Genomic DNA, 22,758 nt, shown 5'->3' with positions numbered 1-22,758 from the left:
AATAATAATAATAACAATAATAATAATTATTATTATTATTATTATTATTATTATTATTATTATTATTATTATTATCATTATTAACATTATTCTATTTTTTACTTTTGCTTTACATTTGTACAAGTTGGCTCCAAGTCTCACCCAGAGACCTCAAGAGACAACAAGTTGGAAGTTCATGCTGGTGTTATGCCTAGGGTGCCATATATTTGGTTTTGTACATAGTGTTGTACTAGTGAATGTCAAAAAAAAAATAAACAAAAATTATGTTTGTTTTAAAACTTGTGATTACATACAAATTATTTTGCGTAGGATATGAGCAGTTCCCATGAACACTATGCTTTGAATTTCTGCCATTTTGTGGTTTCCTGGTATCTGAGTTAGGTAGCAATCAGCCCCTTTCGCTATAATTCCCAGGGTATTGTTTTAGTTTATTATTATCATCATCATCATCATCATTATTATTATTAATATTATTATTATTATTATTATTATTATTAGCATCATCATCATCATCATCATTATTATTATTATTATTATTATTATTATTATTATTATTATTATTATTATTATTATTATTTTTATCTTTATTTTTATTATTAGCATCATCATCATTATTATTATCATTATTATTTTCATATACACTCCACGGATTAGACATTTGGAAAAGAAAATGATCCTAATATCCGTCTTCAAAAAGAAGGTTCCGATGCCAAAAACCATGCTAAATATCTTAGCTATCCCTAATAACACTGTTTTCTGAACCTGTACTAAACTGGGTATTATGCCTACTTCCTCTATCCATTTGTTGGCATATTTAGGGATAGTTCACAATGCCCATATAACATCTAGGATACATTCTACTTGTATATTTCATAGTCTCTTTATTGAAATAGCTAGGTCCTGACACTTTGCTATTTTCCTATACTTCTCATACACATATTTCATCATTTGAGACTGTGAAGTCAATCATCTGGCACGTTCGATTCCCTTTAGCTACTACTAGCAAATCAGGCCTTCTAGCTTCTATTGCTCTATCACTCTGAATATTGAAGATCGATAACAACCTATATTTCTTACTTTCTAGTACCTTACGAGGTTAATATTCATATCATTCATCAGTATGTTCAAATCCTAGTTTTCTACATAGCTCCCGTTGGATTATTCTCCATATATTGTCATGATTTTATTGTATTCTTGTTGTGCCAGCATGCTACATTTACTTACTATGTGATTAACGCTTTTCACTTCATATTTGCATAACCTACATTGATAATCTTCTTGTTTTTGTCTAAGCATTTTTCAAATTTGTTCTTAATGCTTCATATTATGCAGCTACTAACAAACATTCTGTCTCCAAATTCAGCTTTCCTATCTGCAACCATAACCATCCACAACGACTATTTTCTGAAATTATCTTACCATAAAACTCCTGCTCCTGTCAGTCAGATTATAACCGCACATTTTTCTGGTTTTTAAAATCATTTTTTTTGTTTTGTTTTGGCTTCCCTAGCTTGCTGTGAGCCTAACAGCTTCTAATAATCTTTCGTTACTATTATCTACAAAGATGTCAATATCTACTCTACCTACATCCACGCAGTTTTCTACTGATATTAACAATCTTTTGCCTTCCTTTGTTTACAGGTAATCTTTCTACTCCTGCTTTGGGTGGCGTCGAAGTATATGTTGCCCATGCAGTGGCTTCTGGCTCCATCGCTCGTCAATTCGTTTCTGCTTGTTCGGTTTTGCAGTAGTTTTGATCCCCATTGCTTGTTGTGTTGAAATGGTTTCAGGTTCTTCTAATTTAGTGTTAATGCTGAGATCTCTTGAAAAATACCTAGCTCCCTTGACATCAAAAGGTGTTTTTTTTTTCTTTGCTGCTTTTGTGTTTGCACACAAACAGCAGCTTCCAGAACTTTGAAGTAGATAAGTATTCGTCCATTGCTATTGTGGACGATTTATAAGCACAGTTCTACCACAATAATTTCGCTACTCAGTTGTTTCTAGGTAGATACATCCGATAAACGTCTGCTTCTGATGCATATTCATGGATGTTAGCAGTTTTCTTCTCCATGCGTTGGAGACCTGTAAGACTTCTCTTAATGATGTTAAACCTGGTACTGCCAAGGCATTGAAGGCTTCGATGTGACTTTTTGGAACTCAGTTCAGGTTTTAGTATGGCACTCACTCTCGTGTTATAATACTTCCTTGATTTTTCCTTCATAGTTACATGATGTATACCATCTCCTTCGTTTATTAATATTATTATTATTATTATTATTATTATTATTATTATTATTATTATTATTATTTATCCTTTTTTTCTTCTTCTTTCAAATTTGCTTCCATTTCTTGCCGAGTGTCTTCCCGACTCCAAGGGCAAAGAAACTAATAGTATACATTGGTAGGCCATTAAACCAAACTCAATAGTTCGTTCATTTAAAAAAAAACCTTTATTTATTTTTTTAAAGTTAAATTAAAATACATGAGCAGCAACAGTCCTCACAACGACAATGCTCTTCTCAATACGTGTGATGTACCAGTTAAGACAATCTTTTGCACTTCTTGCAGGGATGGTAAGCCAGGGATCATTCTCATATAATTCTTGGTTCCCTTTTTGATCATTCCTAGTGCTCCTAAGATCACTGGTATTGTAACCGCCTTGAGATGCCACATTTTCTCAATTTCAATGAGTAGGTCTTTATATTTTCTGAGCTTGTCAAACTCTTTCGCCGAGATATTATGATCACAGGGGATGCTCATGTCGATCAATAAGCAAACTTTATTGTTTTGGTCTTTCACAACAATATCTGGTTTATTGGCCTTTGATGGTTCGGTCTGTATGTACTGGAAAGTCCCACAGAATGGTTACATTTTCTCCTTCAGAAACAGCCTCAGGTTGGTGATTATACCACATGTCGGCAGTTTTGATATTGTAATGCCGACTTATTAGCCAGTGTAGATATTGGCCAACTCTGTCATGTCTTAATTTATACTCCACTGGTGCTAAGACTTTTCATCCAGAGATTAGGTGGTCCACTGTTTCGATCATGTCGTTGCAGAATCGCCATATTGGGTCTGCTCCATTTTTCATCACATTGGCCTGGTAGTTCCGGGTTAATAGGCTTTGATCTTGAGCAGCCAGGATGAAACCTTCGCTCTCTCCTTTTAGCCCTGAGCTCCGTAGCCACTGATGGGTTTCCTTCTGGTCAACATCAGCTTGTTTGCTGCGGGCCACATATTTGCCGTGCAGAGGTTTCTCATCCCACCAATCAGCCAATTGCTCGAGCGCTTTTTTCATTGCCATTATTTTTACCTTCTTTGCAACAATAGTTGCCGTGCTTCCCTCGGGTTGTTCAGTTTGGGTATCCTGCACGAGATCAATAGCAATTTTTTGATTTCCGTTATGATAGAATGAAGCTTCTTTCGTCTCTCGTGATTTTCCACGAGCTTTTGCATCCAGTCATTCGTTATTTCGAGATATTTAGCCACTCCAATTGTGGTTGTTTTGTAAGCTAGTTCAATTTGGATCAGGCCTCGACCACCTTGGGCTCTGGGAAGGTAAAGGCGATCTACGTCTGCCTTTGGGTGGTGCATCCTGTCACAACTCAGCAGCTTGCGTATTTTCCTTTCTATATTCTTTACTTCACTCATATTCCAGTTCAACACAACTGGAACTGCTAAGGAATTTATAGCTAACACATTGTTACGTGCATTTAGTTCAGAGTTCAGGACTGCACGAACTCTCCTATAACATTCCTTCCTGATTTTCTCTTTCATGTTTGCATGCTGAATACCAGAGCCTTCATTTATCCCTAAATATTTGTATGTTTGTTCTTGCTCAAGCTCTCTTATGACTGTGTCAACATCTAACACGACTGAATTTGTGGTCTTCACTTTCCGTTTCTGGAAAGTGGCCGTGGCACACTTCTCAAGTCCAAACTCCATCCCGATGTCATCGCTGAATGCTTTCACGGTGCGCAATAGGCCTTCAAGTCCATTATTGTCTTTACCATAGTGTTTTAAGTCATCCATATAAAATAGATGGCTTACTTTTTTTATTGGCAATTATATATACCCATACCCTGTTCTGTTAAATTCACTTGTAAGGGGTATTAGGGCTATGCAGAATAATAAAGGTGAAAGTGAGTTACCTTGAAAAATTCCACAGTTGATGTTTATATTTTCTGAGGCACGTAATCCATTAGAGTGGTATAATTGGAGATTCGTATTCCACAACGACATATTGTGCTTCAGGAAGTTTGAAATCACAGGGGAAATTTTGAAGATGTCCAGCGATCTCAAGATCCATGGATGCGGTATACTGTCGAAGGCCTTTTTATAGTCAATCCATGCGGAGCTGAGATTTCTGCGCTTGTTGTGACAGTTCTCAAGGGTCATAAGATTAATTAGCAGTTGATCTTTGCATCCGTAAGAGCCTCGGCTGCACCCTTTTTGTTCAATAGGGAAAATATCGTTCTTCTCCATGAATGCATATGTTTTCTCCGCCAGGATAGATGTTAGGATTTTATACGTGGTGGATAGACAGGTTATAGGCCGATAGTTTTTTGGAAGGTTGGTTTCGTTATTCTTTGGAAGTAGGTAAGTAATACCACTTGCTAACCATTCAGGTGTTTTCTTTGGGTCTCTCATAATTCCAGTAAGCAGCTGAACTAGCTTACCGTTTGCGAGCCAGAGATTCGGCACCCAATCTTTACCGGGGGATTTCCAATTATTGGCCTTCGTGAGTGCCTTTCTTAGGTCTGCTATTGTGATGTCTTCCCATGCTTGTTGTTGTAAATTTTGGTAGGATCCTTCAGTTTGTATAATCCAGTCTGCATTTATGTGGTACGTCTTCTTGTCACTCCAAATCCTTTTCCAAAAGTTTTGAATTTCTTCCATGGGAGGGGGGTCTTTAACGGTTACTTTCGCCTTCCCTATTTCTCTATAGAAATTTTTGGCATTGTATGTGAACAGTTTATTTTGCTTGTAAAACGTGTTTCTCTTCTCAAATCTTCGTATTCTTTGGGCTTTTGCTTGGACTTTTTGTTTCAGCGTTTCTTTTATTGATATGGGTTCTTCTCTTGGTGAGGATCCAAATTTTCTCTTCATCTTTCTTCCTGTTCTGGATCTTACATCATTTCCACATATTAGTTCATTTAATATTGATATTTCCCCTCTCATAAATTCAATCTCTTTTTCAATTTTACATCTCCAGGTTTAATTTCTTCCCAGGTTTGGTTTTCTTTGTTTTTTCGGGGTCATACAGCTGGTTTCAATTGCCCTAGCAGAAGCGTAAATAATTTCATTTAACTCAGTAAAATCAGGTTTTAATTCTCGTATTATTTCATTTGTTACATAGTTGCCAATTTGGATTTGTTTTTTATCTTGGTTTGTATTTGAGAGTTTATGAAGTGGTTCTCTATCATTCATACTTGTATGTCTTACAACTTCAAGCGTATTCAGGATTTCTGCCTGATTTCTGCCATAGACTCTCTGTGTTCTTCAGCAAATGTGAGATCTTCAGTTACTGTTGTTTTATCGTTTTCCTGGCTATCTTTAACAGGTACAATAGAATTTCTTGTATCTTCAGGCCTTTGCGTACTTTGGTCAGATGGCAGTCTTTCAATTAAGCCTCGTGGCGGGCTATACTGTTCATCTGATTCTTCATTTCCTTTGTGTCTTATATTTATGTCATTTCGGTTGCGTGCTTGATCGCGCTTATTTCACTGTCTGTGAGTCTGTTATTTCTAAGGATATCCCTCCTCACATTTGCTAATTTGTTCTCGTCCAAATAGGGTCTACTGTCTTGATTCCGTGTTCTCCACATACTGTAAGAGTTTGCGGTGTGTCTCTCTTCAGATGGCCTACCTAATGCATAGTAATAAGCGTATATTACTTCTTTATACTCTTCTCGGGTCCATTTGTTCCGCTTACAATTTTCTTTCTGTTATTATTACTATTATTTCTATTATTATTATTATTATTATTATTATTATTATTATTATTATTATTATTATTATTATTATTATTATTATTATTATTATTATTATATTATTATTATCATTTTTATCATTATTATTATTATTATTATTATTATCATCATTATTATTATTATTATTATTATTATTATTATTATTATTATTATTATTATACTATGTTTGACTTTTGCTTTATATTTGTACAAGTTGGCTCCAAGTCTCACCCAGACACCTCAAGAGACAACAGGGTTGGAAGTTCATGTTGTTGTTATGCCTAGTGTGCTATATATTTGGGTGGGGGGTTGTACTAATGAATGTCTAAAAATTTTATTTTTTTGTAAACCGAAATTTATGTTTGTTTTAAAACTTGAGATTACATAGAAAGTATTTTGCGTAGGATATGAGCAGTTCCCATGAGCACTATCTTTTGAATTTCTGCCATTTTGGGGTTTCCTGTTATCTGAGTTAGGTAGCTATCAGCCCCTTTTGCTATCATTCCCAGGGCACCTATGACAACAGGTATTGTTTTAGTCTTCAGGTTCCACATTTTGCTGATTTCTATTTCAAGATCTTTATATTTGCTCAGTTTTTGGTAGGTCTTGACAGATACGTTTATATCGATTGGGACACTCATATCAATGAGGAGGCATATTCTTTGTTTGAAGTCTTTCAATATGATGCCTGGCCTATTTGCATCTATCTTTCTGTCAGTTTGAATGTGGTCATTTTCAAGCACTGGGGGTGGTTGGTGTTCCCACCAATTTTTTTTCATGGGCAAATCCAGGTTTTTTCAGATGAACCAGTGAATATATTGTGCAGCTCTATCGTGTCTGTTAAGATACTCTGTAGCCGCTAGAGGACTGCACTTGGAGACCACATGCTCAATGGTTTCATTTTGTTGCTGGCATACACAACACGTTGGACTGCTGCTGATTTTTAATATGTTGGCCCGGTAGTTTCTTGTTGGTAGGCATTGATCTTGAGCTGCTATGATAAACCCCTCTGTTTCAGATTTTAAGCCAGAGGCCATTAGCCATTGATGGGTCTGGGCTTTGTCAATATCTGCATTATTCGCTCTCTTTGGGTATTTGCCATAGAGAGGTTTTTCTTGCCATTTATCATTCAGAATATCTAAGGCCGCAGTTTTGGCACGGGTTTTCATGCGCTTAGCTTTTTCTGTGCTTGCTTCTTGTATGTATATCTCTAATTCCGAAATTTGTTGTATTCGGAATTCACTTAGATATTCCTTTGCCTATTTTGTTACTGAGTATGATGCTTTCTTGTTTTCATGTTTTGAGACAAGTTTTAACATCCAGTCCTCAGAGTTTTTCAGGTAGGTGTCTAGGCCAATTGTAGCAATCTTCATTGTTATTGCCATTTGTAAAAGTCCACGGCCTCCCTCTTTTCTTGACAGGTAAAGTCGTTCTATATGTGCCTGAGGGTGGTGCATTCTATGCATTGTCAACAGTTTTCGTATTTTTCTGTCAAGATTACATATTTCAGTAATTGACCAGTTAACGATATTGAAACTGTAAGTCACGACTGGTATGGCTAATGCATTGATCTCTTCGATCCTGTTTCTTGCATTCAGCTCTGTCTTGAGTATTGCTCTAACGCTGTAATAACATTCTCTCCTGATCCTTTTTTTTCATCTCTGAATGCCTTATTCCATCCCCTTCAATTACCCCCAGGTAGTTGTAGCTCTCCGCTGGGTCTAGTTTTTTTATGACATTCTGCTGGTCAAGGTTAACGTTAGATGTTTCTGTCATTCTTCCTTTGATAAAGGTAGCTTTTGCACATTTATCGAGGCCGAATTGCATTCTGATGTCGTCACTGAATTGTTTGACTATCGCTTGTAAGCCCTTGAGTTGTTTGTCATTTTTTGCAAAGAGCTTTAAATCTTCCATGTAAATGAGATGATTTATATTTTTATCAAACATTTTATACCCCTACTGCGCGTCATTGAGCAGTTTGAGAGAGGTATTAAGGCTAAACAAAAGAGGAGTGGTGACATTGAGTCACCCTGGAAAATGCCACATGAATTTTTTACATCACCAGCATTTAGAGATTTATTGTCACTGTTCAAAGTTAGTGTGGTTCTCCATGATCTCATACTTACAGACAAAATGTTTCGCAGAGTAGGTGCTATCTTATACATTCCCAGGCATTTCTTAATCCAGCTATGTGGCAGGCTATCAAAAGCCTTTTTATAGTCTATCCAGGCTATTGATAAGATTTTGTGTCGTTTTTGACAATCTTCTAAGATCATCTTATTGATGAGTAGTTGATCTTTACAACCGTAGGATCCACGTTTACATTCTTTCTGTTCATTAGGGAATATGCTGCTGTCTCTTAAAAAAACTATAAGTATATTCCTTCAGGACAGATGTTAGCGTTTTATACATTGTTGTTAAGCAGGTTATGGGTCTATAGTTTTTTGGTTCATTTGTTTCTTCACTTTTTGGAAGCAGGAATGCTAACCCATTAACTTGCCAAGGAGGCTTCCTACTAGGGTGTTGCAAAACATCATTATATAGTTATGTTAGCAGTTCATGGCTCTCTGGGAAGGCATTCAGCCAGAAGTTAGTAATTTTGTCCTTTCCTGGAGACTTCCATTTGCTTAACCTTCTGAGAGCAGATCTTATATCTTCTACCTTGACACCCTCCCACTTTTGCTCTTCTAAGGAGTCCAGTTCTGTAGATATTCTGTCAATCCAGGGAGCCTTTTCGTTGTGTGTTTTTTCTTCTGCGCAAATTTTATTCCAAAATCCCTGTACTTCTTTTTTTGATGGTACAGACCTTTCAGTAACTGCTGTTTTTCCTATCTTCCTGTAAAAATTATTGGGGTTATTTTTGAACATGTTGTTGTACTTGAAAAATCTAACACGCTTTTCATACCTCGCTATGCGGGCAGGTTTGGCAGATACCTTTTGTTTGATGGTTTCTATGGTGGCATCAAATCAAGTATAGTTTTCATATTATATTTTGTCATTAATTTTTGGGTTTTTGTAGGTTTGGTAGTCTAGGTTTTTCAAATATTCAATGTCAGATCTAAATATTTTAAATTGTTGTTGCAAACGCTCTTGCCAAGAAGGCTTTTTGTGGGAATGTTGCCGTTTTCTAATCTTTACACCACATAGGATCGTTGAGATTTTCGCGGATGCATAGTATAGGTGGTTGAGACTTGTGATATCAACATCATTAACTGAAATTATATCCTTTAGTGCAAGCCGGATTACCAAATATTTTCATGTTTTGTTTAGAGTTGCAGATTTTAGGAAGTGTATCACGCTCATCCATGCTGGTTTCTTTAATTTTCAGCCATTCAATCATGATTTGATTTTTTTAGCTCATGTAGTTCTGTTGGGTCAATATTTGTGTGACTTTCTTCATCTATTTGATGCTCATCTGTCTTAGCGTATTTCACTTTGCCTATCACTTATACTAACTCTTTCAATCCTCACTTCGTTTATATCAGCCCTGGGCTGGTCTATAATTATTTCCTCTGTATTATCTTCTTTAGCTGCAGCTTCGTTCATTCTATCCGATATTGCTTGTCTAATTTGATCAATCTCTACTTCAGTCAGTAATTTTTTTTTTATAATGTTTCTTCTGACGTTAGCAAGTTTGTTACTGTCTATGTAGGGTCTTACTTCAGGGTGTTTCTGTCTCCAGATTATGTAGGTTTGTATAGTGTTCGATTTATCTGTGGGGGAATATATGGCATGGTAGAAGGCCGCAAGAACTTCTTTATTATCTTCCCTAGACCATTTTTCCTTCTTTTTCTTTTGATTATTTGGTGACGAGTATGGATGACCATCTGTAGGAATATTCCGGTTGTGGGGTAAGCCCAGCTCCTGTGTGTTGGGAAGATTTGATCCAGTAGCTGATTTTTCAATCAGAATTTGGTTCAATTTTCGGTTACGTGTTCTTTTGTAATCCGCGCAACGATCAATGCGGTTTGTAGTTTGCTTTGTTGACATTGAAGCATGACGAGCTTCCACTCTTACATTAGGAGATGGATCTGTCAGTTTAGGGTTCTCTACACGTAAGTATTGCTCGTAGCGCAGCTTCTTAAGGCTAGCAGATCTGTATTCTTCTGTATTTTTGTTGTTGATAGTTTGTATGTATATGTTTGTATGTATATGTATAGTGTGTATATATTTTTTTAATTTCTGAATTCAATTGCATGTATATATTAGCAGGTGATTATTATTATTATTATTATTATTATTATTATTATTATTATTATTATTATTATTATTATTATTATTAGTAGTAGTAGTAGTAGTAGTAGTAGTAGTAGTAGTAGTAGTAGTAGCAGCAGCAGCAGCAGCAGCAGCCTTAGTACAAACAAGAAATTATTGAGACTTTGTGGTCGGGTTATATTAATAGAATTTCAATTGTGGATACACCATTTCGTACAGAGAGGAGACATTTAGAAAAAATTTCTTTGGCAGCTGTTTTGAAAGAAATATGTTATTTGGTTTACATTTGTATAACTAGATTGTAGCTAGTTAAATTTTAAAGCGGAAACCAATCCAAAAGTTCGTTCTCTCAGCTCATTCCGAAATATTGTTGCCTTCAAACTGAGTAGGCTTTGAAGAAAAATTTGACTTAAAACGCTAATTATGGGCCAATTAATTTACACCTACAACATAAGTGTTGTAAGTAACGTTACATAATTATCATAAGTGTGTCTTTTCAGCGAATACAATTTTTTAAAGAGTACATATGTCCGGAAAACCCTGGTACATATGTAATTAGAAAGAATTTCAAATTAATTATTTATTTTTCTCTAAACTACATATAGCATTATGTTGTAATGATTGTTTACCAACGTAACATGGCAATCCTCTCCAGATGGCTGTACGACACGATCTGTTTCTTTATATTTTCGAACAAGGGATTCTAACACCCCGACAAATCGTGTCGCATAAACAGCTGGAGGAGGTGTTTCCTGGGGCTAAATTACAGCAACGTTCCTCCTAAACCCGGACCGCCCTGTTAAGTTGGCAAACAACCTTTACTACAAAGTACTGTTGCTGAATATCTCTCGTTATAAGATTTAGAAATAGTAATTTCATATAACATTATATTCCAATTTTGTAGGCGCATCATTCTATATCAAAATTGTTTTACGAACAATTTCCTGCAGTGTCGCGTCTATTTTCGAGAGGCCTATAAAAAAAATTGCAAAAGTAAGTTATATATTTAAGTTACATATTTTATTCATTTTCTATATATACATATGTCTATAAATATATATATATATATATATATATATATATATATATATATATATATAAATATATCAGAAATATTAAATTTCTAAATATCTCATAGAGATAGGTACGGTGGTGGAGCGATAGAGTGGTTGTAAACTGTCTACTAAACGTGACAGTCCTGTAAGGGAATTACGCCACCGCTGTTTAGCTCTAGGAAGCATGGACGATTCCTGTCGGCCTCGACACATTTCCGTTGGCCTTATATATTTACGAAGGGGAGACAAATACCCCCAACAGCTAGGCCTGCATCTAGAGACATGCATGTTTCAGGGTCTTTGCCCATCATCAGTCTAGAGTAGCAGAGGCCTGCTAGCTGAATATATCTGTCTAGACCTCGTAAATATATATATACATGTTCAGTGAAGTTTATTCACTGATCACCAAATCAGAAATATTAAATTTCTAAATATCTCATAGAGATATGTACGATGGTGGGGCGATAGAGTGGTTGTTTACTGTCAACGTAACGTAACAGTAAGGGAATAAATATATAAGGACGCAGGAAATTTGTCAAGGCCGACAAGAAGCGTCGATGCTTCCTAGGGCTAAACAGTGGTGGTGTAATTCACTTACTGTCTCGTTAAGTTGACAGTAAATAACCACTCTATATATATATATATATATATATATATATATATATATATATATATATATATAGGTAAACAGTAAAAATAATTACAGACATGGACAAGAACATGAAACACCACAGAGACGACACAAGAACCACAGGACGGGACATTCGAAGCCCTCAGTCATCAGTCAAGAACCAGATCATCTTAGCAATTTCGGCTGATTAATCTTGAGATTGCTCCGATATGGCCAGCCCGCCAAGGGAAATCTAAGCCAAGCGCATTAGATCCCCTGGAAGAAAGCTTCGAATGTATACAACACGAGGACGGAAAACGAACGAAGTACACACACGAACAAAAATACAGAATACGTGACACCAATAAGAATACAAAAACGTAAAAACAATAACGGTAAAAATAAAAAAATAAACAACAAAACAAAACCAGGACGTATATCTTTGTATTTAGGAATGGTCATTTTGTCAGTTTAGCCAATAAAAACACACGCGCTATATATTTAGTGTATGTATGTAGGTGTAAATATATATATATATATATATATATATATATATATATATATATGAGTAACAGTGGACAACAACATAAGCTGGGCTACACATATAAGCAGCAAAGTTGACATGGCCCTCAGAATGTGTTCATGGATTCTCAGAACCTTCCAGTCGAGAGATTCCCACACTATTATCCTTCTCTTCTCCACTTTTGTCCGACCCCACCTTGAATACTGCTGTCCACAGTGGTCTCCCTACACAAAACAAAATATTATGAGAATTGAAGCTCCCCAAAGGTCAATCACAAAAAAGTTAGATGGCATGTAAGACCTTGACCACTGGGGTAGACTAGAGAAGCTGAAACTGTATTCACTCCAACGACGCCGTAAACGCTACATTATCTGTATGATGTGGAAAATATTCCATCAGCACTGTCCGAATGATGTTGGCATCACCTTCAAAATACATCCAAGGCTTGGTCCACGTGCCATCCGTCCACAACAAAAATCTAAATCGCACCACATAACGACAATACGGCACAACTATTTCACCTCAATTGGACCCGCTCTCTTCAACATTACACCAGGACACGTCAAAAAAGAAACTTTTAATGAATTTTAATGTGGTTTTAGAGTCAAGTTCTGGTAGCGTGGTGGTATATCTTAGATACTATAAATTATAATTTTAATAATAATTGTTACCGTTGCAGGTTTTTATTCCCATGCTGGCCACATGATAAGATCGATATTTAAATAAGGTCTTATCCTTAATCATATAAATTTATATCTATACGGAGAGTTTACGAAAAAAACAAAAGACAAAGACAGGTGGTGTACAAAACAAACAGATGTATTAGTATAACGCTCAGGAATAGAAAAAGTATTTTACGTTTCTAGACTACGCTCTTCTACAGAAAGGGACACAGAAAAACAAAGAGAGAAACAAGGAGAGAAAAACTGTGTGTAGTGGCTTGCGACCCTGCTGGAGACCGCCTTTAGTCTAGCAAATCGACCACAGGACTTCTTTGTAAATGTAGTTCTTATTCTATCGGTCTCTGTGGCCGAACCACTAGCTTACGGGGACGTAAACGCAGCAGCATCGGTTGTCAAGCGATGTTGGAGGGACAAACACAGACACACATATTCCTGCGCCCTTGTACATATATATATGTGTGTGTATGTGTGTGTGTATGTGTGTGTATGTGTGTGTGTGCGTGCGTATGTGTGTGTGTACGTGCGCGAGCGTGTGTGTTTATTTATATGTATGTATCAACATTTATATAGATAGATAGACACGTATATATGTGATGCACACACACGTATATATGTGATAGATAGGTATATGAAAACATATGTATGACTATTTAGATAGTTAATGATGCATATATATATATATATACATACATATGTATATATATATATATATATATATATATATACATACATATGTATATATATATATATATATATATATATATATATATATATATGTACATACATATGTATATATATATACACTAACTTATATGCATACATATATATGTGTGTGTTTGTATGTGTATATATATATATACATATACATATATGTTTGTGTGTGCGCGCATAGATTAATAGATGTATAAAACGAAGACTTACTAGGAATATTTAAATTTGCATTCATGATTCTACAATTTACCCAATTACACATCATGAAATTAAGTCGGTGGAACAGAAACGATTACTATTGATATTCCTTTTGCAAATGTATACGTTGAAAATAAAGGATTAGAAATTATATTAAGAGAATTAGTTGGAACATTTCTCATATTTTTACTTGCTTATTCGTGTCATTCTGTTTCATGTGTTATGTATTTTTTTCTATTCAACAAAGAAAGTTTGGTATGTTTCAGATGTGACTCATCCCACATCTGCATCCAACGCAGATCGCTCAGACAATATTAGCAGAATTAGCATATTATTGGTACTTATGAGCTCGTTGTCCTGATGGAATAGAAATTCAACCGATATTCATGTAAGAATGTTTATAATCATTTGGTAGCTTTGTATAAGTATTACTTCTTTTGTTTTATTCATTTAGATATTGATAATTTGTCAATAATCTTCATTGAGAACTTGTTCAGCGGGTCAATTATTACTGTCGACGTATCACTTGTTGATTAACGCTATCATACAACTCTCAAAAAAAGATCTTGTACGATATAAGTTTCTGTGTAATGTAACATGTTATATGAGAATGTTTTTAAAATATCAATGATATAGTGGAGTTGCAATGGCCGAGTGGTTAGGGCAGCGGACTCGCGTTCGGAGGATCACGGTTTCGATTCCCAGACCGGTCGTTGTGTGTGTTTATTGAGCAAAAACACCAAAAGCTCCAAGAGGGTCCGACAGGGGGTGGGGTGGCGACCCCTGTTTTCCTCTTTCGCCCCAACTTTCTCTCACTCTTTCTTCTTGTTTCTTGAGTAACGATGCGATGGACCGGCGTCCCGTCCCGCTGGGGGGAACACATACACCACAGAAACTGAGAAACCGGACCCATGAGCGTGGCTAGGCTTGGCTTGAAAAGGGTGCTTAAATAAATAAATTAATGATATAGCTGGATAATAATTATTTGGGGTGCATCGGAATTGCATTTTCATAATAAATCCGGATGTTCAGAATACAATTCCCAATGCTTGCAATTATCATTCCGCATCTATTTAATACACACTGAAGTATGCAGTCTACGGTAATGCTTGGGTACAATGGCATCCAGTCAATATAATACAATAGCTTCATAACTACATCTATGATACAAGCCCACATACAAATCATATTATTATCTTATCATGTCTGTACTACCGTGTAGTATATTTTCACTGCCATTAAAGCATCGGAGAAAACGATTCTCTTAATTCCTTCTCATGTTTTACGAAGCCATCATTGAGTTGTATCATTCCTGTGTAGATGAAACAACATTATTAATCAATATTCTTGAGTAAATGGTGTTGATAACGCATTTTACTAAATTTCATTTTCTCCCTCCCCAATGTCAAATATCAACTTTGTGAATTCACGAGATAACTATCTGTAACAGTAAAACTACGGTAACGACCACGCAAGACATTAATACATTATATACAGACCGGTAATGCACAAAATGGGAATACTTCCTTCGCTGTACTAACCATTGTGATGTAACTGTATAAATGTGACATTACCGACTTTACTGCCAATGCATAACCAAACAATAACAGTGGAGTGTAGAAACAAACATAGTATCTCAAAGTAACAACAAAATCATTGAATACAAATACAAAACTTAATATTCTGTCTCTTTGTTACAGGTCAACATCCTTTAAGCAAGCAGTATTTTTAAAACTTTGTGTTTCTGTGATACTTAATCAGAAACAATATAGAAATAAAAAAAATATATTTCCTAACAATGCAACATTTGTCGTTTGCTGTCTTGGAATGTTTTTCTGTAAATGTGTTCCAAAATGGTTTGCATATCCCGCTAGCCATTTCTTTCTGCATCATAACATTTCTGGGTTTTACTGAATAAATATGTCCTCTTGAAAATCTTAATGTGTTCACATTTTTTTCATCGACTTATTCTTTTACTGAAATGCTAGTACAAAAAATTGCATTGATAAACTAAGAGTACACAGATAACAAACGATATAAATATGTTAATAAATAATAAATGTTTATAACGATATACATATGTTAAAAATGAATTTTAGAAACACATGTAGGCAGTAGGGATTCTTATAATCTAATTGTTTTGTATATGTTACCTTTTTCCAGCTCTGAAGCAGCTTTCTCCTTTATATTATACCAGACAACAGAATATTTAATAACATCCCTCGCTTATACGAAATTGCATAATGCCGACTAAAGGGAAGCATTCTCCCTTATTGTTCACCAGAATTCATGTAACTACATGTATAGTATACTTTTCTAAGTACCCGTATATCTCTTGTTATCTGTAATATTATATAACCATTTCCTGAAACGAAACATTAGGTAGCAAAGCTTGATTAAATGTCCCAATCAATGCATTGATTCATAGTGCCTGGTATTTTTATATTACCCATGAAACATTGACACCGTTAGTTAAAATTATCACCGTATTTTGCTCGTTCCTCATATCCTTACGTACATAGAAATAGCCCAATGATGTCTTCCAAAACTTTGAAGATACCTTGCTCTTCCTCTCTTACTGCTACTCTCTCTTTTTGTCTCTCCTTAATAACCTTCTCGAATGGTCTCATGCTTAAATATTTGATGAAGGTAACATTGTGGCTTTTGGCAGAATTAAATAGTCAACCGAGACTTACTTGCATGTGATACCTTCTCATATTAGTCTCCAAACATCTTTTATTTTGACCAAAGAAAATCTCGAATGAGAACACATTATACCCACAGGACTTGATAGATATTTTTCTGCCTTCCTCTCTTCCTGCTATGGCCAGCCCAACGATGCCATTTCCTCCATCAAACTTTCCCTGTTGTCCATTTAGAAATTATAATTTGCTACATCTTACAAAATCCAGCACTATTAATTAGATGTCGCTTTAATTTCATTACTTCATAATCTTCTCTGGCGAAGCATTATCTATTCACAACTTTGAACACATTGAACATAAATAGACTTGATGCACAGATCTCAAGAAGGCATTTTCCTCTAGGGCCATGCAATAGTTATGTCTTTAGCGTTTAGGAAAATTCTAACGTTTTCTGTTGCCAGAACACCATACAGGACCAAATGCCAAACGCCAAATATCTAATCAACTCATGACCGAATAACTAGTTTTAGAAATCAATGTACAAACTTTCCTGAGGAAATAGTTAATTCTAAATGCTTCAATTCTGTGCGGATGCATAAATAATTTCGTTTGCTGACATATATGAATCGCTTTTCTCGCTGTTCCTATAAGATATTTACTATTATGAATAAAACAGTCGCACATTTAAAGACACTGGTTTCTTAGTATTATAATAAAATAGAGAATGGACAGGAAGTCGCAAAGTTATGATTTAATGTTTTTGAAATGTACCCGTCTATCTCTTAATATCTGAAATATTATATAATCAACACCTGAAGTGAGGCATTAGGTAGCAGAGCATGATTAAATGTCCCAATCAATGCATCGATTCATAAGGCCTGCTTTTTTAATTCTGTGCCGTAAATATAACACTTTCGACGGGACGCCGAACTGCTGCGCGATTCCTCATATTTGCTAACTTAGTGAACATGAGCGATGTGAAATAAAGCTTTTCATCAAAAGCACAATGCATAAGAATTGAAAGTGAAATCTTAACATCACGAAAGCAACGCCCCAAAATGATATGCAACACACATCCACATACATTTTATATTTTCTTTGATTCTGAAGCCCTTCACACATTTGATTATGACTTATGTAATTATAAAAGTAGAGAAAATAGATATTGAGGATTAACATTTCTCCATAACATTTCTATAGCGTTATAATGATTACACACACACACACACATATATATATATATATATATATATATATATATATATATATATATATATATATATATTTATATATATATATATATATATATATATATATATATATATATATATATATATATATATATATATATATATATATAAGTTCAGCAAAATTTAGATTCAGATGAATATAGTACTTACGTTAAAGGCACCTGAATCAAATGGGGTGATTATAATCAAAATAAGCAACAAGGATATCAATGGTAGTGTAGTACAATTGTTTCATGCTACTTCATTTTATTAAACACTGCAAGATATATATATATATATATATATATATATATATATATATATATATATATATATATATATATATATATATATATATATATAACGGGAAGCTTTATGAAAATAGACAAAAGACGAAGGCAGGTGGAAAACAAACAAACAATATTTGATGCGCACCCAACCGGACACGGCGCACAAAGCTGTGGACATCAACTCGCGTCTGGAATTCCTTACAGGATGGAGTGAGGGGATGAAACGCAGACCCCTACCAAGGACGGAGCGTTCAGCCGCAGAGAGGGGAAGATCAGATATATATATATATATATATATATATATATATATATAACGGGAAGCTTTATGAAAATAACAAAAGACGAAGGCAGGTGGAAAACAAACGAACAATTGTATTAGTATGGCGCTCAGGAAATATAAATAAAAGAAGTCTTTAACGTTTCGAGCCTACGCTCTTCAACAGAAAGATACACAGAGAGAAAAAAAACACAGAAAGAAGGAGAGAAAAAAATTGCGTGCAGTAACTAACGAATCAACATGGCGATCTGATTTCGGCCAGAGGTCAAAGATCAAACATGAGACGCGAGAGCGAAATAAGGGGAGATAATAGGGTTGATAATAGGGTTGAATGACCAGCTATTAGTGCGTAGAAGGGGTCTGGACGTGTGTATGTATAGGGTTGGTGTATGTACTGGTATGTATTAGTATGTATAAGGGTGTGTGTGTGTGCGTATGAGAGAGTATTAGTGCGTAGGATAGGTCTGGACGTGCGTATGTATGGGGTTGGTGTATGTATTAGTATGTATTAGTATGTATTTGTACGTATTAGTATGTATAAGTGTGTGTGTGTGTGTGTATGAGAGAGTATAAGTGCGTATGAGGGGTCTGGACGTGTGTATGTATAGGGTTGGTGTATGTATTAGTATGTATTAGTATGTATTAGTGCGTATTAGTATGTATTAGTTGGTGTATGTATTAGTATGTATTAGTATGTATTAGTGCGTATTAGTATGTATTAGTTGGTGTATGTATTAGTATGGCACATCATATATGATGTGATGTGTAAAGTCGGGTGGTGTAGTGAGGAAGAGGGGGGAGGGGAAGAAGAGGGGGGAAAGAAGGGGAGGGGAAGAAGAGGGGGGGAGAGGGAGGAAGATGGGAGGAGGGGGAGAAGGAAGGGGAGGAGGATGGGGGAGGAAGGATGGGGGACCAAATGGCTTATAAGAGCGAAGAGAGAAGATTAATTCCTGTTCACGCCGCAAACGGGAATCCGGATGGCCTCTGTGTAAGGACAAACCGAACACAGATAGATGTTGCAAGGAGTGACCGGTGGAGCGGAAATGGCGTGAAACCGGTGTGTCGTTCGCAAGGTGGATGTCACGAAGGTGTTCCGCGAACCGGTCAGCCAAGCGGCGTCCCGTTTGTCCGTTGTACAAGGAATTGCAGAGAGAGCAAGATACGCAATAGATAACATTGCTGGAGGTGCAGGTGAAGGAGTGGATGATGGGATAGGGTCGATGGTGGGTGCTAGTGCGGCGGGTGGTGTTGGAGAGGTAAGGGCAAGTGCGGCGACGTGGGCGGGAGCAGGGGAACGAGCCGGGTTGGGAGGTAGTGTCAGGGAAGGAGCTATGGACCAAAAGGTCTCGAAGGTTGTGTGCTCGTTTGAAAGGGGGAGGGTCGGTTAGGGGAGGTGGTGTGACGTGGACGGGTCGGACTGGAGATGACGGAAAGCTCGAAGAATGGTGCGTTGGAGACGTAGGGTCGTGGGTGGTAAGTGAGGGGAAAAGGGAGGCGGGAGACTACAGGGCGGGTTCGGGGAGAGAGCAGATAACCGGTCCACGGACCGTGCTCTGGCAAGGGCGGTGTGGATAGTGGGTGAGGGGTATCCACGTAGGGTGAAGTGGTGAGCCATACGTTGAGACTGAGTCTCAAAGTCATGGTCGTCACTACAGAGCCTACGTAGACGGAGGAATTGGGAATAGGGGATGGAAAGCTTGGTGTGTTCTGGGTGGGAGGAGAAGAAAAGTTGAGGTATGAGTGTGAGTCTGTGTGTTTGTAGTGAATGGAGGTGGTAAGAGTGGAGTGAAGAATGCTAACCGAAATGTCGAGGAAGGAGACAGAGGTGTTGGAGATAGTGGAAGTGAAGTGGAGAGCTGGATGGAAAGATTGGACGAAAGAGAGGAAGGAATCTAGATGTTCACGGGAGAGTGAGGTGGCACCGATAATGTCGTCAATGTAACGACCATATAGTTCAGGAGTGGGACCAGTGAAATTAGAGAATATTTGAATGCGCACCCAACCGGACACGGCGCACAAAGCTGTGGACATCAACTCGCGTCTGGAATTCCTTACAGGATGGAGTGAGGGGGATGAAACGCAGACCCCTACCAAGGACGGAGCGTTCAGCCGCAGAGAGGGGAAGATCAGATATATATATATATATATATATATATATATTATATATATATAACGGGAAGCTTTATGAAAATAAACAAAAGACGAAGGCAGGTGGAAAACAAACGAACAATTGTATTAGTATGGCGCTCAGGAAATATAAATAAAACAAGTCTTTAACGTTTCGAGCCTACGCTCTTCAACAGAAAGATACACAGAGAGAGAAAAACACAGAAAGAAGGAGAGAAAAAAAAATGCGTGCAGTAGCTAACGAATCAACATGGCGATCTGATTTCGGCCAGAGGTCAAAGATCAAACATGAGACGCGAGAGCGAAATAAGGGGAGAAGTTCAAGGTTGAAAGTTCAAGGTGAGAAATGTGTAGACGTCGTGGTATATTTTTTAAGGATTTCACATCAATGCAAAGTCACTTTGATCCGCGAAAGAGAGGTGCAGCCAATGGTAAGTATCCAAGAGGTAAAGAAAATCCAAGGTAGAGGTAAGTGTTGATAGTGGTATTGGTAGAATATAGGATGAAAGTGAGACCACGTGAGCGCATAATATATAACGGGAAGCTTTATGAAAATAGGTGGAAAACAAACGAACAATTGTATTAGTATGGCGCTCAGGAAATATAAATAAAACAGGTCTTTAACGTTTCGAGCCTACGCTCTTCAACAGAAAGATACACAGAGAGAGAAAAACACAGAAAGAAGGAGAGAAAAAAAATGCGTGCAGTAGCTAACGAATCAACATGGCGATCTGATTTCGGCCAGAGGTCAAAGATCAAACATGAGACGTGAGAGCGAAATAAGGGGAGAAGTTCAAGGTTGAAAGTTCAAGGTGAGAAATGTGTAGACGTCGTGGTATATTTTTTAAGGATATATATATAATATATATATATATATATATATATATATATATATGTATATATATATATATATATATATATATATATATATATATATATAGATATATATATATATATATATATATATATATAAGAGGCTCAGCAAGTCAACAACAAGGTGTACAGTGGCAGTTATTTGTAACTTCTAGATTTGTTTCCGTAAACAGATTCTCGGCTTGAAGCGCATCCTTTCTATCAAGTAACTGCTAAATTACTTTTCTTTGCCGTTAACACTGGATGCTGTCCTTGGCTGACATTCAAGAATTCACCTGTCGTTCAGGTGATGTACTTAGATATATGTATACATCGTTCTGTATAGATCTACATATATAGACACCTATATATATACATGCTCAATCACACATACACATGCTCCAACACACACAAGCGGTTAGAAGAGAGTCCAGTGTGGGGACGTCCGCGTTTTCTCTACTTTGGCAGATGCTTGTATTATTTCACAGTGCAATAGATCCCTCAATGTCAATACATCTTTCACACCGCCAAGTATCTGCCAAATCAAATGTATGTTCAAAACACACATGTCAATTCTATACAAGAAAATGTCCGTATAAATATTGTAGCTATTGTGAATCAAGTCTTCATTCGGCGAGAACACGACACCTGTTGGTCGGCGGGAAATAACATCACTAGGTGAGACAAGCTGACATTGAATCAGCTTCGCTGACTGACAGGTGACGGTCGTTTAGAGAATGCGCGGGCTAAGACTAGGCAGTATCACGTGACAACTTGCTGAAGCTGCCTGCTGGAGACTAGCGGCAGGTATTTAAAGGGAAAAATTTGACAAGTCAGTCAGTGACCGGCTGACACTCGCTGACGATGCATCGAAGAGGCCAGGGAACGGAAGAAAGAAGACATGCACCCAACACCAGAGCTGAAGATACCTCCGAAAGGTGGGGCCCCGCCACGTCAAAACGGTAGAGGAGTAGCGACCAAAACCAGGCGTGTTTTCTTCCTGATGATGCCTTGAGCTAACTGGATCCTATAAAGGAGCTGTTGTGGTAGCAGACCACGAAACACGGTTGTAATTCCTTCAATCTGTCTTGGCGAGTGCAGAATTTGTAATTACACGTGTATTCAGAAGCTCCGCCAGCTGACTTTATAAATCTTTACTCCAAAGCGAGAACGTTTGGTCGGGTTGTAACTTTTCAATCGGATCTTTCCCTTGGATTTTCACAAAGTCTAGTCCGTACAAATGTCATGCGTGGGGACATACACCGTTCTGAAATTTCCAGGTACTTCGTCAAATAGTTTACATATATATATATGATGTATGTGAGCGAAATGTATCGTTGTCTATGTATGTTGTGTGTGTCAATGCGTGCTG

At 36.8% G+C, this 22,758-nt stretch overlaps 1 long non-coding RNA gene across 1 annotated transcript; it reads left to right on the top strand.

Moving 5' to 3' along the window:
* Positions 1–14,248: 14,248 nt before the first annotated feature.
* On the top strand, positions 14,249–15,758 carry LOC118766394. The gene is made up of 2 exons (XR_005002331.1): positions 14,249–14,354; positions 15,667–15,758. It is a non-coding gene; the product is annotated as an uncharacterized LOC118766394 (long non-coding RNA).
* Positions 15,759–22,758: the final 7,000 nt, after the last annotated feature.

The sequence above is a fragment of the Octopus sinensis genome, linkage group LG15 (assembly GCF_006345805.1).
Source record: "Octopus sinensis linkage group LG15, ASM634580v1, whole genome shotgun sequence".
In the NCBI taxonomy this organism is placed as follows: domain Eukaryota; kingdom Metazoa; phylum Mollusca; class Cephalopoda; order Octopoda; family Octopodidae; genus Octopus; species Octopus sinensis.
This window is presented reverse-complemented; position numbering and strand designations above follow the sequence as displayed.